Source organism: Dermacentor silvarum, chromosome 7 (genome assembly GCF_013339745.2).
Source record: "Dermacentor silvarum isolate Dsil-2018 chromosome 7, BIME_Dsil_1.4, whole genome shotgun sequence".
Taxonomy (NCBI): domain Eukaryota; kingdom Metazoa; phylum Arthropoda; class Arachnida; order Ixodida; family Ixodidae; genus Dermacentor; species Dermacentor silvarum.
The window spans coordinates 8713005-8727500 of NC_051160.1; the positions used below are offsets into that span (position 1 = coordinate 8713005).

At 44.8% G+C, this 14496-nt stretch overlaps 1 protein-coding gene across 1 annotated transcript in view; it reads right to left on the reverse strand.

Annotated features, from left to right (window-relative positions):
* LOC119457506 (bone morphogenetic protein 2) overlaps positions 1–14248 on the reverse strand; it is a 62062-nt gene extending 47814 nt beyond the window's left edge. The window contains exon 1 of the mRNA XM_037719094.2: positions 13662–14248. The gene's annotated coding sequence lies outside the window, so the exon portion shown is untranslated. The remainder of the gene's footprint in view (positions 1–13661) is intronic.
* Positions 14249–14496: the final 248 nt, after the last annotated feature.

The window sequence follows — 14496 nt, forward strand, 5'->3', positions numbered from 1 at the left end:
TGCTAATTCAACATCTTCATAAAACTGTTCTATTTCTTCATCATCGTGACTGGAGGTTGGGGCGTAGGCTTGTACTACCTTCATTTTGTACCTCCTATTCAGCTTTATTACGACGACTGCTACCATCTCATTAATGCTGTAGAATTCATCAGTGTTGCCTTATGTACTAGAAATCCTACTCCGAATTCTCTCCTATCTGGAAGACTTCTGTAGCAGAGGACGTGGCCGTTAGTCAGCACTGTATAAGTCTCACCAGTTCTGCTCACCTCACTAAGGCCAATAATATCCCAGGCAATACCTGATAATTCTTCAAATAGCCCTGCTAAACTAGCCTCACTCGACAGGGTGCGCGTGTTCAACGTTGCCAGGTTGAGTTTCCAGTGGCGGACCTGTCCGGACCCAGAGATTCTTAGCACCCTCTGCCGCGTCGCAGGTCTGACCGCCGCCTTGGTCAGGTGCTCCGCAGCCGCTGGGGACTGGGGGCCATGGGCAAATTGTAGGAGTCCTTAGGGAGGTAGCAGCCGAATACTGCACCAGGGTGAGGGAGTGACTTTGTTGAAGCTTAGTGGGCCTTCCTAATTTGGTTGCACCTGGACTACTGTAGCCCCATTAGCTCTCGGCGATATTTTTTGCTGGTGTCAGGCGCCACACCATGCCTGAAAATGTAGTGGACTGGAGGAGGATTAGAACTTACGACCTTCAGATTAGAAGCCCGGTATTCTACCTCTGGTCCACGCCACCAGGCCACGAAGAACTGTATATCACTTTATCACTAACAATAAATACCACTTGCCAGCGCCCGCTAGAAAAAGGGGCGTTCACTCTGCTATCAATTGAAATGCAATGCAGATTTTCTAGTGTGCAGAAAGGCGCGCTCATGACGTACACAAATTCTTGACTTGACTTCTGCCTCGCCGTGATTTAGTGCTGAGAGCAACAAGGACGATCAGTACACCAGACTTTCGAATTTGGAACTCCACGGACTTGCATTTTCTTCGGGGCAAAACCGGCATGTTGTTGTAGCAGAATTTGCACAGAAACCAGCCTTGACAGAATTCAACCCTCAGTATGTTGTTGCGATCCAACGACTGCCAGCCAGAAAGGATAGAGTACCAACTGTACTAATTCGGTTCTCTGACCCGTTATTACAGAACACTTGGCTGGGAGCACGTCTCAAACTTGGCCCAGAAAAAACTGAACCCCATGGTGTATGTGCAGCGATGAGCAGGGTTAAGAGTGAACACGCGGAGCGCCAGTGCATTCAGTGCGGCCGCGCAAGGAAGCCTGCGCAGGGCCTGGACGCGTGTCGACTGCTCCATTGTTCGCGCACCGTGGTGGGGCACCCGGCTTACCAAAGGCTCATCAACTTGTCAGTCTGCTCTAGACAATTTCATTGTTAACGCTGGTACGGAACTATCAGCTACGATATCGGCGATCACTGTCCAATATTCATAATATGCGCATTTTATGTTCATGAAAGAAGTTGGCCTGATACCACGTTCACCTACAGATGTCTGTCGGGTGAAAATATAGAACACTTCCGCGCACTTGTTCTGCGCACAGATTGGTCTTCTCTGTATAATAAAAAAGATGCTAGTGAAGCGTACGACGAATTTCTTTCCACATTCAGTGGCATATACAACTTGTCTTTTCCGCTTAAAACAGGAAAGGTAAAAAAAAAAATACTCATTAGAAAACCTTGGGTGCAGCCTCAGCATGTTAGAATGATTAACAAAAAAAAAAAAAAAAAAATCGGCTGTTCAATAAAATTCTGCGCACGCGTGAGCAAAGCGATCTTGCTGCATTTAGGAAGTTAAGGAATATACTGAATAAAGAACGGCGAAAGGCTAAATCACTTTATTACGAGAGCCTTCTTGCAGCTGTGCAGAAAAAAAATCCACAAAAGACTTGGAAAATTATCAATCAATCAATCAGACAAAAAAAATATGAACCGCAGTTTTCCTGAATAACCGTTAACAATGAAAATATGTCGGGCTTCCCTTTAACTGGATGTTTCAATAACCACTTCGTGAACATGATGGCATCATCAGACAACACGGTCACGGACACTGCTGTTCAGAGATGTGTGCATAGCATTTTGCTCGAGCTGACTGACGATGCTGAAATTTGTCGTACATTTTTTAGCTTAAAAAACAGCAATGCCGTTGATGCAGATGGTATTCAAATCATACCTATAAAATGTGTAATTGACCTCATCGCAGTCCATCTTGCATTTGTATTTAACCTTGTTCTGGAATCTGGCCATTTTCCAACAGCTATGAAGAAAGCAAGGGTATCAGTTATATTCAAAGGTGGTAACCGAAATGACTTGGGGAACTGTAGGCCTATTTTCATTTTATCTGCATTCTCTAATGGTTTAGAAAAGGTGGTTTCTGCTCGTATGAACGATTTCTTTGCAAAAAAATATCATTCTTTCCGATTGTCAACACGGATTCCGCCCGGGCAGGTCAACCGAAACAGCCTTGTTATGTAAAAAGGAGCTAATAATTAATAACATTGATGAGGGAAAACTAAAGTTGGGTATTTTTATTGATTATAGCAAGGCATTTGATCGTTTAAATCATCAAATTTTAAGTAAACTAGAGGGATATGGTGTCCGTGGTGTGGCAAATTTGTTGTTTCGATCTTATCTGTTTGGGCAGACGCAGTGCGTCGCTATCGAAAAATGCTGCTCTTCGTATATATGGAAATGAGGGGTGCCACAGGGCAGCGTTCTGGGCTCGATTTTGTTTAATGTCTATGCTGAAAGTGATGCATCCATTGTGCTGACGATACGAGCCTGTTTGTCTCTGGCCATGATCTTGATGATCTGTTACTGAGATCTCGCAGTATTCTGTGCAATTTGTCGGCTTGGTCTCGTAATAACGCTCTAACAATTAATTGCTCCAAATCAAAGGCCATCTTGTTCAGGGCAAGAGGCAGGCAGTCTTATTTAAATCAAGAATTATTCTTGGACGGCGCGCCCATTGAAACGTTCAGCAAATACAAAGTATTGGGCGTAACACTTTCAGAAGATATGAACTGGACATATCACATTGAACTAGTTATGAAATCACTGTCATCTGCCGCCGGTGTATTATCCCATTGCCGTGATTTTTTTCCAGTAAAAGGTTGCAAATATCATGCCTTGTTTGAATCGCATGTGGGCTACCACCACGAAGCATAATCTTCAACTTCAGAAACGAGCACTTCGACATGTAGCCAATCTACCTTATTTCCATTCTACTGCGCAACTTTTTTTATAAACATAATACGAGTAACTCATCTCTATAATTACCGGCTACTGCATTCTTTTTCCTTCGGCTCCGAAAATTGTAGAACCCTTTTAAAAGAAACGGCACGACTTGAACGCGGAAACGCGCGTACCCGCAGCCAAGACAGGTGGTTAGTACCATACAGGCGCAGTCACTGCAGTCACACAGCCTACCTGCACTGTTAAATAAATTGGGGCAAAGAAAATGTTATCGTATGTACCTTGACTCGAAAACAAATTAGAGCATACTTTTGTAAACTGGACTGAATACACAATAAACAAAGCAAAAAGTGATTCCTTTTTTTACATTCTTTACTGTATGTAATATGCGTTTGCACTCAGTGTTTCATAATCCAATGTATCATAATGAGGTGCCTCCTAGCCATGTTGACTGTTGTGCTTATTTTTGAAATTTGATAGACATCATTTGGGATGTATAATACAATATGCATCTTAGCTTTGTTGTTCACTCAGCGTAATTCATTTTTTTTATAAAAGCTATATAACTATCTGAAAAGATGAATGTTGCTTTACATGTTCCATTTTTTTCTGCTACACTGTAATTGTATATCCTAACAAATGAATATGTTGTACGTATGCCGATAGGAGACTTACTGCTGCCATGCGAGGGCCTTCAGGCACATTCAAGCCGCCTGGAGGACCCCCAACAATGTTTGTCATGGTGGGGCATCCGGCTGCCTTTGACGCGCAAATGCAATGCTAGCTTCGCAGATGCGATGCAGCTCGTGCAGCGGAGGGAAATTTTGTTTAGGCGTGCGCCGCTTTGGCGGGCGAACAATGAAGCAGACGACACACCTCCAGGCACTTGCACAGGTGCTCGCGTGTTCACCCTAACTCTGCTCATCGCTGTAGCTAAACGAAAACTTGACTCAGACTTACAAAGAATTATTCCGGAAAGGAAAGCATGCATGAAAAGACCACGAAGGCCGCGTGCTTCGAATCGCCACGGTCGCTGACGTTGATGACTTCGAAAAAAGGCAGTCACTCTCTCCCAGATTTTTGTTCACTCGGAACAGTCTTTGACGTCAGTGATAACCCGTCCTTTTCAGTCGTTCACGTAAACGTGACAAGAGTACACTGGGATCAGTTTCTTCACGATACGACTAGCATTTTGAGCTTTCGTATTTACAGAAATTAACGCTCAAGATGATATGTTCTTGCAATTCCGCCTACCCAACTTTCAAGAGCATTTTATTACTAGAACAGGTAAACGAGGCGGGGGAATAGCGGTCTTCATTAAGCCTAATGGTTAGTTATACCGCTATTTTAATTTCGGTTGCTGAAAGCCGTGCATTCTGCCTTGAAAATTCTAGCGCTGCTCTCTCGTTAATCGCTATGTATCGTTCACCGTCAGAACATTCGATGGACTGAAACAAAATTCACATGTTTTACCTTCTAATAATAACATGCGCATTATCGGTGACGTTAATAGTATAGATATCCAAGCTCGGAGCAAACATTGGTTTCATTAAACGTATTATAGCAGACTATATGTAGCACCGAATCTGTCGTCAACGAATACACTAGACAAGAAGTGCTCGCCAGTCGCCTTGTGTGCTCGTGCCTGGACCATATCTCAGTTCGTTCAATTGATGTTTCGACCATTCGAATAACAAAAAAAGCTGGCTGATCAATATTAAGTCGGCTGCCAGATCTCACCTCGTGGCGCCCCATGCAGTCAAAAGAAAGGAGGCCCAATATATAGAAATGTTTGATTACGTTTACATACTTAATTGTCTCCCAAAATAATTGAGACACACTGTTAGCACATAGTTGTTCGACTAGTGTATAAAAAACGTTTATGGATGCTTTCACCGACCTGAAGCAAAGATGTAAAAGATTTGTTTTGGTACGTGAGCGAAAAGAACACTTACACTGGGTAAATAATCGAATATTCAAGAGAAGGACGAACTTTGGAAACGATTTCGAAAGCATCCAGAAGGCGAAGCTTTGAAGAGTCTTTACCGAAACGCACGACGCAAAGTTGCAATGATGCGCTGTTACCAGAGACTATCACGCGATAAACCAGCAACGATGTGGTCTCGATCTATAGTGAATGAGCTTAGGGGAACCTACTTAGGTCCGATACTAAAAGGTTTCGGTGCTCCGTCAAAAGCGGTGATTCAGTGCCTACAGATATGGGAACGCCCCTTAATCTGCCGAGCCCTATCGCAGCTAGCAGTTCAGTATCAGATTCGGCCCTCGATGGCGGGACACGATTTGCTTCGATTGCCGTGTCGGTCACGAAAGAGCCGTGCTTAAGGTGAACATGTAATATCAGCTGAAGATATAAGACGTCAGTGTGCTAGCTGGGCCGATTTTTTTTTTAACAGTATTCTAGACACGTGTGTTGTCTAGAATACTGTTCAACCAGAAAACTACCACCCTATCCGTACGTCCTTTCTTAGCACAACTGCTGGAAAGGCAAGTTCTTCGCGCTTTAAGCACATTTTATCACGTTCTCTGTACGGTTTTGTTCTACGCAGCGGAAACTTTTGGAAACTTTTTTTTTTTTTTTTTTTTTTTTTTACACGAGACATGTGAAATGAAATCAAGTAGCCTGTTTGGACGGCAACAAACAGCGATTGGACGGGACGATGTGAGGACGACAGACTAGGTGCTGTGGACTCTTTTTAAACATATCAACGGCTCAGTTAACCACCGTATCTATACTTTACAACTATGGCTTGCGGGGATAGATCTTTTAATAGTTAGCTTTTGAATCGGTCTCAAATTGTTTGTTTTCATGAAGTACACAGCACACTGCGGTACCTCAAAGCAGGAATGCGGCAGGGTTCAGTGCTGTCACCGCTTTTCTTTAACTTATACCTGTCTGACTTGGGACAGGTGATTGGCACAAGCACTGTTTTTCCATGGCGGACTACACGTTGCTTGTTTCGAGACGCATGGAATATGAAAGGGCTGTTGCTCTGCTTCAAGGCGACGCAGTGCATGTCATAGACTCGTGTAAAGAGAATGAAATAAGGGTTAATTCGCGAAAGACGCAATTAGTCTGTTTTAGGAATCCTTTAAAAGTTCTTTTTGCCACTCTGCCTGTCCTTTTGCATGGCTCCAACTGTTTGAATTGTGACTGTACGCCGACAGAATATGTGGACAGTGTTAAATATCTAGGAGTTCACTTTGGCAATGATTTATCATGGAGGCTTCCATTTGTGCAAAACTTGGACGAGCTACGTGTTCACGTTACCGCGTTCGGAGCTATGCTTCTATTAAAATGAAGAAAATGATCGTGCATAACTCGCTGTCATTGTTGTGCCATAGTTTCACACATTGTACGACTGCCACCTTTTTTTCGAAATTGGTCTTCTTAGTTATTCTATTTTTACTTATATTCCCCCGACTATTTTTTTTCCCTTAGTGTATGCGTGCGTAAGCACTCGGGCCTTATGTTTGTTCCTGGGCACGGTCGCTAAATGATTGATTGTTATTATTTTGCGAGGAGCAGTAAGAACAGGAGGCAGAGAAAGACCGGACAAAAGGAAAGTGACGTATCAGTGACGCCGCAGACCTACGCATCTTCTATCAAAATGTTCGAGGCCTACGTACAAAAGTGAAAGGGCTTTTTCAAATATTGTGTGTTCATATTGTGCTCATTCTGCAACAGTTTCAATTGAAACCTGGCTTTTACCTGAAGTCTGTCTATTTGCCTGCGCACGCCTTTTGTAGAGATTGACATTATTCATCCAGGCAGTGGAAAGGTGGTGGCGTCCTTATCGCTGGTGATAGCACGATCCTTCGCTTGGAGTGCGATCATGCGGCTGTTCGGATAGACATATGCGCTGTTCAGGTGGTGAAGGCTATTGCTTAGTGCGTCCTATGTAGCACCCGACGTACAGTGTACTCTTCTAGTACACTGTAACCCGACGTAAGTCCTGCAGCATTCGGTCTTATCCTGGCATCAACTAAAACCCTTATAATTTCGCCGAAGAACCACAAAGTGTTAATTAGTGGTGACACTAATGTACCCGGAATTTCAAGGATTGATAATACTCTCTGCCGGAATTCCTTTTACAATTCTAAAAAATGTCACTCCTTACTTGAATTTACCTCATTTAATTGTATGCAGCAGCTAAAGTCCACTGAAAACTGCTGTGGCAACGTTCTAGATATCGGTCTTACGAATATTGATGCTGTTTCCGTGATGCCTAGCAACGTTCATCTGGTTGTGCCAGAGCCCTCCTTTAATTGTTTTTTAACTCTGGTAGCACAGAAACGCAGCATCCTTTCGATAACAACACAAAGCGCAACTTGAAATTTTCCCTTGGAGACTACGTTGGCTTGTACCATTACTTGAAAACGCTGGCTGGTCGTTCTTATATGGGACAGCTGATGTTGATGAACAGGTTAATTTGTTTACCAGAATCATTGAAGACAGCACGCACATATTGATACCTACAAAACCGCTCAAGTTCCCTCATTGGTTTTCTGAAGAACTAAAGAGGACAACAAAACTGAAAGTCCGTGCACACAGAAAAGCGGGGCAAACAGGCCTCGAGAAGAAGTGGAAACTTGAATTCAGGCGTTGTCTTTGCAATTTTTATTATAACGATGATCAGAACAACCACGCTGAACGCGGTAAATCTAGCGTGACACGTAATTCAATATATTTCTGGAGCTACGTGGTGCTCTCATTCTCCTAAAGAGAGCGCCGAAGATGTATGTCTTGTTGATGAAAAGGGCGATGTTGTCCCGAGGATGCTTTTGCAGAACATTTGGCTTCTGTATTTGGTGCCTCAAGTAACCTTCCTTCTCTGTCTGGTACGGTGTGTGCGCTATCACTCAACGAACACCTTGCTTTTTAAACCGTTCTTTCCGAGAAACCCGTATGAGTTCGGGTGGATGGCAGTTTCACATCCCTTTCTTGTGGCGGTATCCCTCCCGCACTGCTAAAGACGTACGGACGCGTACTTTTCCCGGTTATCACAAGTACCTTCAACAGTCTCCTAGAGTCTAGTACGTCTTTTAGCGCTTGGAAGGTAGCCCGGGTAGTGCCCGTACACAAATCGGGGGCTTTAAGTGCAGTTACTAACTACCGGCCTACATCTATCCTCTGCCCTGCGCCAAAAGTGTTTGAATATGTATTACATTCCCTGCTTTCTGTTAGTGCTAAGAACATTTTAATAGATGAACAGCATGGCTCTGTAGCGTGGCGCAGCACAACAACGAACTTGGTCACATTTATGACCCACGCCTTCCAGTGTGGTACATAATAGGGGTCAATTAGGCGCTCTTTACTTTGACCTAAATAAAGCATTTGGTGTAGTTTGCCATGCGATTCGTATTACAAAGATCACGAAAATGGACTTACCTTCTTTCATCACTGCCCTGGTATCAAATTACCGAAGCATAGATTATGCTTCGTTGGTATTAATGGACAGAGTTTTATTAACTATGAGGTCATTATAGCGGAGTTCCTCAAGGATCTGTTCCTGGACCTTTTCTCTTGCTACTGTTCATAAATGACATTTCATCAGGAATTCGACACTCTTCATTCCTTCGATATGCTGACGACTAGAAGGCATTTAAGACTGTCAACAGTGTTCAGGCCTGCATTGACCTCTAAAAAGAAAATTTTCCCTCTCAAACTGGTGCAGAAACAATAAGCTACTCTTAAATGCTGCCAAAACTATGCTGTTAAGTTATACCCGGAAAACACACCATGTGCAATTTCCATAGACCCTTCGGGATGCTCCATCGCCCAGAGTCGATGAAATGAAAGATCTTGGTGTGTGTGAAAAAAAAAAAGAAAAGAAACGAGTAACGGGGCGCAAAGAACGGGACTTGCAGACAGACGAAGCGCAGTGTCCAAGTGTACTTCGATAAAAACTTCTCTTCACGCGCTAAATATTCGAAACAATGTGCCCTTCGCGCTTGTGGTATTGTTTGTCGTATATCGCATATGACTCCCCTGTTGCCTTTCTGAAGATGTATTCTACTTTGTGCCTTTCACTACTAGAGTATGCCTTTGTGGTTTGGGCCGGAACGTGCAAATATAATTCTGACCTCATTTAACCGCGTCCAAAATATACCTGTATTCAAACACCCACTTACCGTTCTGGCGACCATAGTCCAGCCCTCTCAAATATATACCTCGACTCGCACCACTGAAATCAGTACATAATGAATCAGACCTATTGTTCCTATTTAAGGTGGTCCATGAAATTATACATTGCCCAAAGTTTAATCAGGTGCAATATTCAGTGCCTAAAAAGTATACCAGGCAACATTCCGCATTTCCTGCCCGACCTTGTTGCATTAAACACTATTCTATGGCTCGACATGCAATAAGTATTCTGACTGTATTGGCATATTTTCGAGTTCACATTGTCACCTGTAGTGGTGGGAACAGGGCAAGCGCAGAGGCGCAAGAAGAAACAAGTGCGCGTGCTAACCGCCCCGCTCGATAGTTTTTCTCCAGAGCCCGGCTGCTCTCAATAAACGTCGTCTTGAAGGCGCGTGGCACCTGTAGTAGTGGGAACAATATCTTGTGTTTTGTATAAATTGCAGATGATCATGCTGTACGATTAACTCTCTTTTGAGCCCACCTCCCCGTTTTGTTTCCCTATTTGTTTGTTTCCCTATTTCGCATTGTTTTGTCTACCACATATGCATTCTTTGTACATTTAGTATCGCGTATTACTTTTTAAATGCACCAGTACGAAGGCTCCGTAGCTGTTCCTCGGCACTATTATAAACGTTTGATTGATTGATTGATTATTGGTCAATATAGGCAACGTTCATTGCAGATTCGTGGTACGTATCAGTATGCAACACGAACTGCATTTGGCCAATGCCCGTTATGGAGGAGACTTACTTTTCAGCGCCAAATACACAAATAAAGAAACAGCAAACTGTCTAAATGCATTCTCTCGCACCATAAAACGGTCTATGCACATCAACAGTAGCATGAAACATTACTAAAGACCGAGATAAAAGGCGAGGATAATAAAAGCCAAATGGAAGCTCGTATATCGAGTACAAGAACGATCAACACACGCAATGCAGTTGGCAACTCAAAGCTTCGGGAGGACAAGGAAAATGTGTAAATTATCACGTCTTGCTTCATGTGATAATGAAACAGAACGGCGATAGCACGACTTGATGTTCTTGAATAGTGCAGCATACAAGTTAATGAGAGGCGTGTACTGACCCCAGCTATCGTCCAGCGGGCCACGCATAATCGGAACGCATCGCTTCACGATGCACAAAACTGTGAGATCTATATGGGGAAACAAACCTCGCAACGAGCAATATGCAGGCACGCTGAGAATCGCAACTCTCTCGGTTACAATAATCGTTGCAAATAATTGTGCAAAACATTATCTCCAGCACATGCCGCTTACAAGCGGTGCCTCGGCCTAGCGAACGATACGCGATGCAGCAGATTTATTTGCGGAACACAGATTCAACAAGTGACAGAGTATTATTGGCGCTCAGACGGATTTCCTTCCGAAGCAACTCTTATGCGTAGTCATGCGGTATCATTCGGCCTTAACGAATATTTCAAGATCGAATTCTAGAACGCAATTAATAGGAATCGAGCGGCAAAGACTGTGCGGTTCGTATTCTAAATATTCGCACACTCCTAGTACATTTGGATACCACTATTCTGCTTTCCTCTTGGGCACCCTGTGGCTTGGTTCTTACCTGACTAGTCTTTATTAATTTATCTAACAAATGTCTTGCATCAATCTAAGCGAGAGGAGGTGCCCGTTATCATTTTTTTCTTAATAGTATTTGATAATAGTCTCGTTACACTCTTCCAATGTTGTTAAATATAAGTCGTTCAAAAATAGCGATGGTGATGCTCACGCTATCACTGATTTGATTGACAGTCACTGTTCCAGTAATGGACGATGTGCGAAAGCATCCCAAACAGCTATTTTGCCCTAACCAATATGGCCGCATTGCCGCTAGTATAGCGCTGGCAAAGCTGAGACAAGACGGTGGGGGGAACGGACGGCGGCGGGAATGATGTCACCATCCCGCATGTTGATACTTCAATTACAATTCCAGCCCAAGGTCCGCCATCTCGGTTACGTCAAAGGAGGTGTGTGGTGAAGCGCACTTGTCGGTTTTGCATATTTGTAGTGCACTTTACCCGTTAACACAATTTTGCGTGCCAATATAGGGGAGTTTCGCGCCTAATCTTGACTGTCTTTATTTTTTTTTTGTTCACTAAGTTTATATTTCCATTTCCTGCTTAATATTTGAGTGGCTCCTTGTTGTTCGGTAGCGTGTCTGCACCGACAGCAACTGTTGCTTTCCTCCAACACAAAACTTTTCATTTTCTTCTCCCTACCAGAGAATTGCCTGGCCTGTCAGGCTGATGCATCCAGCTTTGTTCCCTAGTGTTCCTCCATAACCTGTACCGGCTTATGAAAGCAAGCTAAAAAGAAAGCGAGTTGTACATTTCCCTCGCTAAACCACAATGTTGCCTCCGTAGGCGGTTTCTCGCTGCCTATTCTGCTTGGATTTTCATCGTATTCTTTTGTGAGACACGCAAGTTTGTTTCCATCAACCGCAGTAGAAAGCGACCTTCACTTTCGCTCTTTTTTTGCGGGATCGCGCAATGCCTCGCAGTCTCTCGGTTCCGGCCGCAACGTGTCGTCGCGTGCCTGCATGCGAGAGGAGACATTTTGCCGATGCGGTCGCTTTCAAGCTACGACCAGTGTACGCTTCCACAGTGATGATGACCACACTGTCCCACTACTTGGAGTTCGGATAGGTTAGAAGTGCCAAATCAATAAACAAGCAAGCAATACATTCCGCCCTGTGGATGTACGGCGAAGAAGACGACGCCACCACCACAAACGATGACGTACGTCACGCGCAAGTGCAGCATACATCGTCGTCCTTGTAGGCCCTCCCCGCCAAGCGCAAGTGCCTAATTGAACTAAATTAATGTTTGAAAGTAAATTGCGCCAGAAAATGCGTAAAGTACGACAAGCTGCAGACATCGGACTGTAATTCGAATATACGAGAAAAACGTACTTCTGTTACGCGGAAACTCAAACACAAAGCGCTTTTCCAGCTGCCGTCTTTTTAGGTGAGCGCGCCACGAAAAATGTCGACCAACTGGAGGCTAACAGCTTCTCTGTGAAAATGAGAAAGAAAAATGTATTCGGACTTGCTAAGAAAGGTTGGTTGGTTTGCCATAACTGCATGGCGGAGGCAGCACAACACGCAGTGACGACAGTCTCTTATATTGCGCTGGTAGAAGAATCTCGCGTGTACCTTCCACTCAACAGTTCTTTCTCGCCCCTCTCGAGACGTATTTGATGGCTATGGAGTTCGATGGGAATTCAGAGGCACCTTGGCACACAAGACTCATTGAAGACGCACAAGGACACCAAATAGCTATGCCCTCGGGTGATCGATTGCAGTCGAAACCACAGATTTTTCTACAACTTAGAGACAAACCATCGTTTCACACAAAGCCCGCGAACGACATTCATCAACAGAAAAATAGGATATGCTTATTGAGATAGGGATGGCTTCTTAGCCTATTAAAAAAAAACTCGTGATGTTGAGGGTGACTCGCAATAAAGTGCTAATGCCTCGTGCTATACCACGGGAGCACACGCATACACTTAAATGTTAAGAATACTTATGTTGACTGCTAATGTGCATTAAATATATCTCAGTGCGTTATAGGACACTGCGAACAGGCATTCTGCTCTAGAGAAGCAGCTATCTGCGGCACAAACGGAAATATTTATGAAGGCAGTCTTTATCAAATGTTTATGCAAAAATCTCTGTTGCCGTTATACATAGTTTCTAAACGGTGGGGGATGCTACTAGCACGAGATATCAGGCACTGCAAAGTCAGTCGGCTTCTGTATTTGTATTATTTTGCAGCCATTCTTGCTCCGTATAAACAGGACGGAAACTAAAAAAAAAAAAAAAAAAAAAAAAAATCGCAACACTTGGGAGGTATGACATTGCGTATGTATGAGGGTCTGGCCACATGTGGCCCAGCGTATCGCAGCCTCACCGTTGTTGCTACGGCGTCATATCGTCTGGCAAGCGGACCTTGCCGATGACTTCAACCTCGCCCTGGACGGGCGTTCTCTTCGCAGCCGAGAAGAGCTTCGTGCAAGAAAGCGCAGACCGCCCAAGGTTCTTGTGGGAGTGGCATCATCGCGTGGCCTACGTCGAAAATCTCCGCGTTTTGCCGAGCTGGTTCGGATCGGTTTCTCGCCCTTTCTTAAGAGTGGGCAAAGTCAGTGAACCTTTAGTGCAAGCACGGGGCAACTCGAAAAAGCCCATCACGTGAGCACTTAGCCGAGAGTCCTCGAAGAGAACCGGAAAGAATAAACAAAAACAAAATTGGAGAGCTTACCGCTGCCTCTTGCAGCTATAGACGATGCAGTGACGCACCGAAAACGTCTCCGTCGCAGGATCTTGGTGAGGCAGAAAGATACGGCGTCTTGTACGCAGTGTGGTAATCCAATTCGCGCGCACTTCACAGCACAAAGTGCGCCCGAGCTTTCTCCGCAGCGGATGAAGATGGAAAAAGAAAAAGTGTCGGTGACCTACTTTTCACGCACAATTAAGGATTTTCCGCCAGGAAACGACGCAAAACGGGTCCGTCAAGAACACTCGGCATTTTCGCTTCTGTAGGTGGTTGAGCCACGCCACCGTTGAACAAGACAAACACCACGCAAACGGACGGGCCGTGCGCGGCTGATGGCCTCGACTCGGAGAAAAGACGTTACACAACTGGAGCAGCAGCAATGATGGGAGAGGGCGGGGGGGGAGGTTGTCTTCGGCATCCTCCAGGCGGGGCGCTTTGCAACAACCCGAAAGCTACGTGTAGAAAAAAAAAAAAAAAAAAAAAAGGCGGAGTGCTCTCTCCTCTCCTGCCCCCGCGCCAACTCACAAACCACTGCTCAGTGCGATGACGCTCATCGTCTCCGCAGCCGCCTCCCGTGTGACAGACGACAGACAGACAAGCAACCGTTACCTGCTGTGCTCTTCTTTCCGTCCGTGACGTGTCGTCTGCTCCCTCCGTCGTCTGCTGCGTCGTAACGTCGCGGCGGCGGTCGTCAGCCGCGTTCATTCCGAAGGCGGCGCATCATCGTCCTTCGGGGCCGGTCTCTTTTTCTCGGGGCAAGTTCCTCGCGGTCGTCGCTGGAGGAGAAGTCCACCTCCTCCACCTCTTCCCGGGGCTCGCC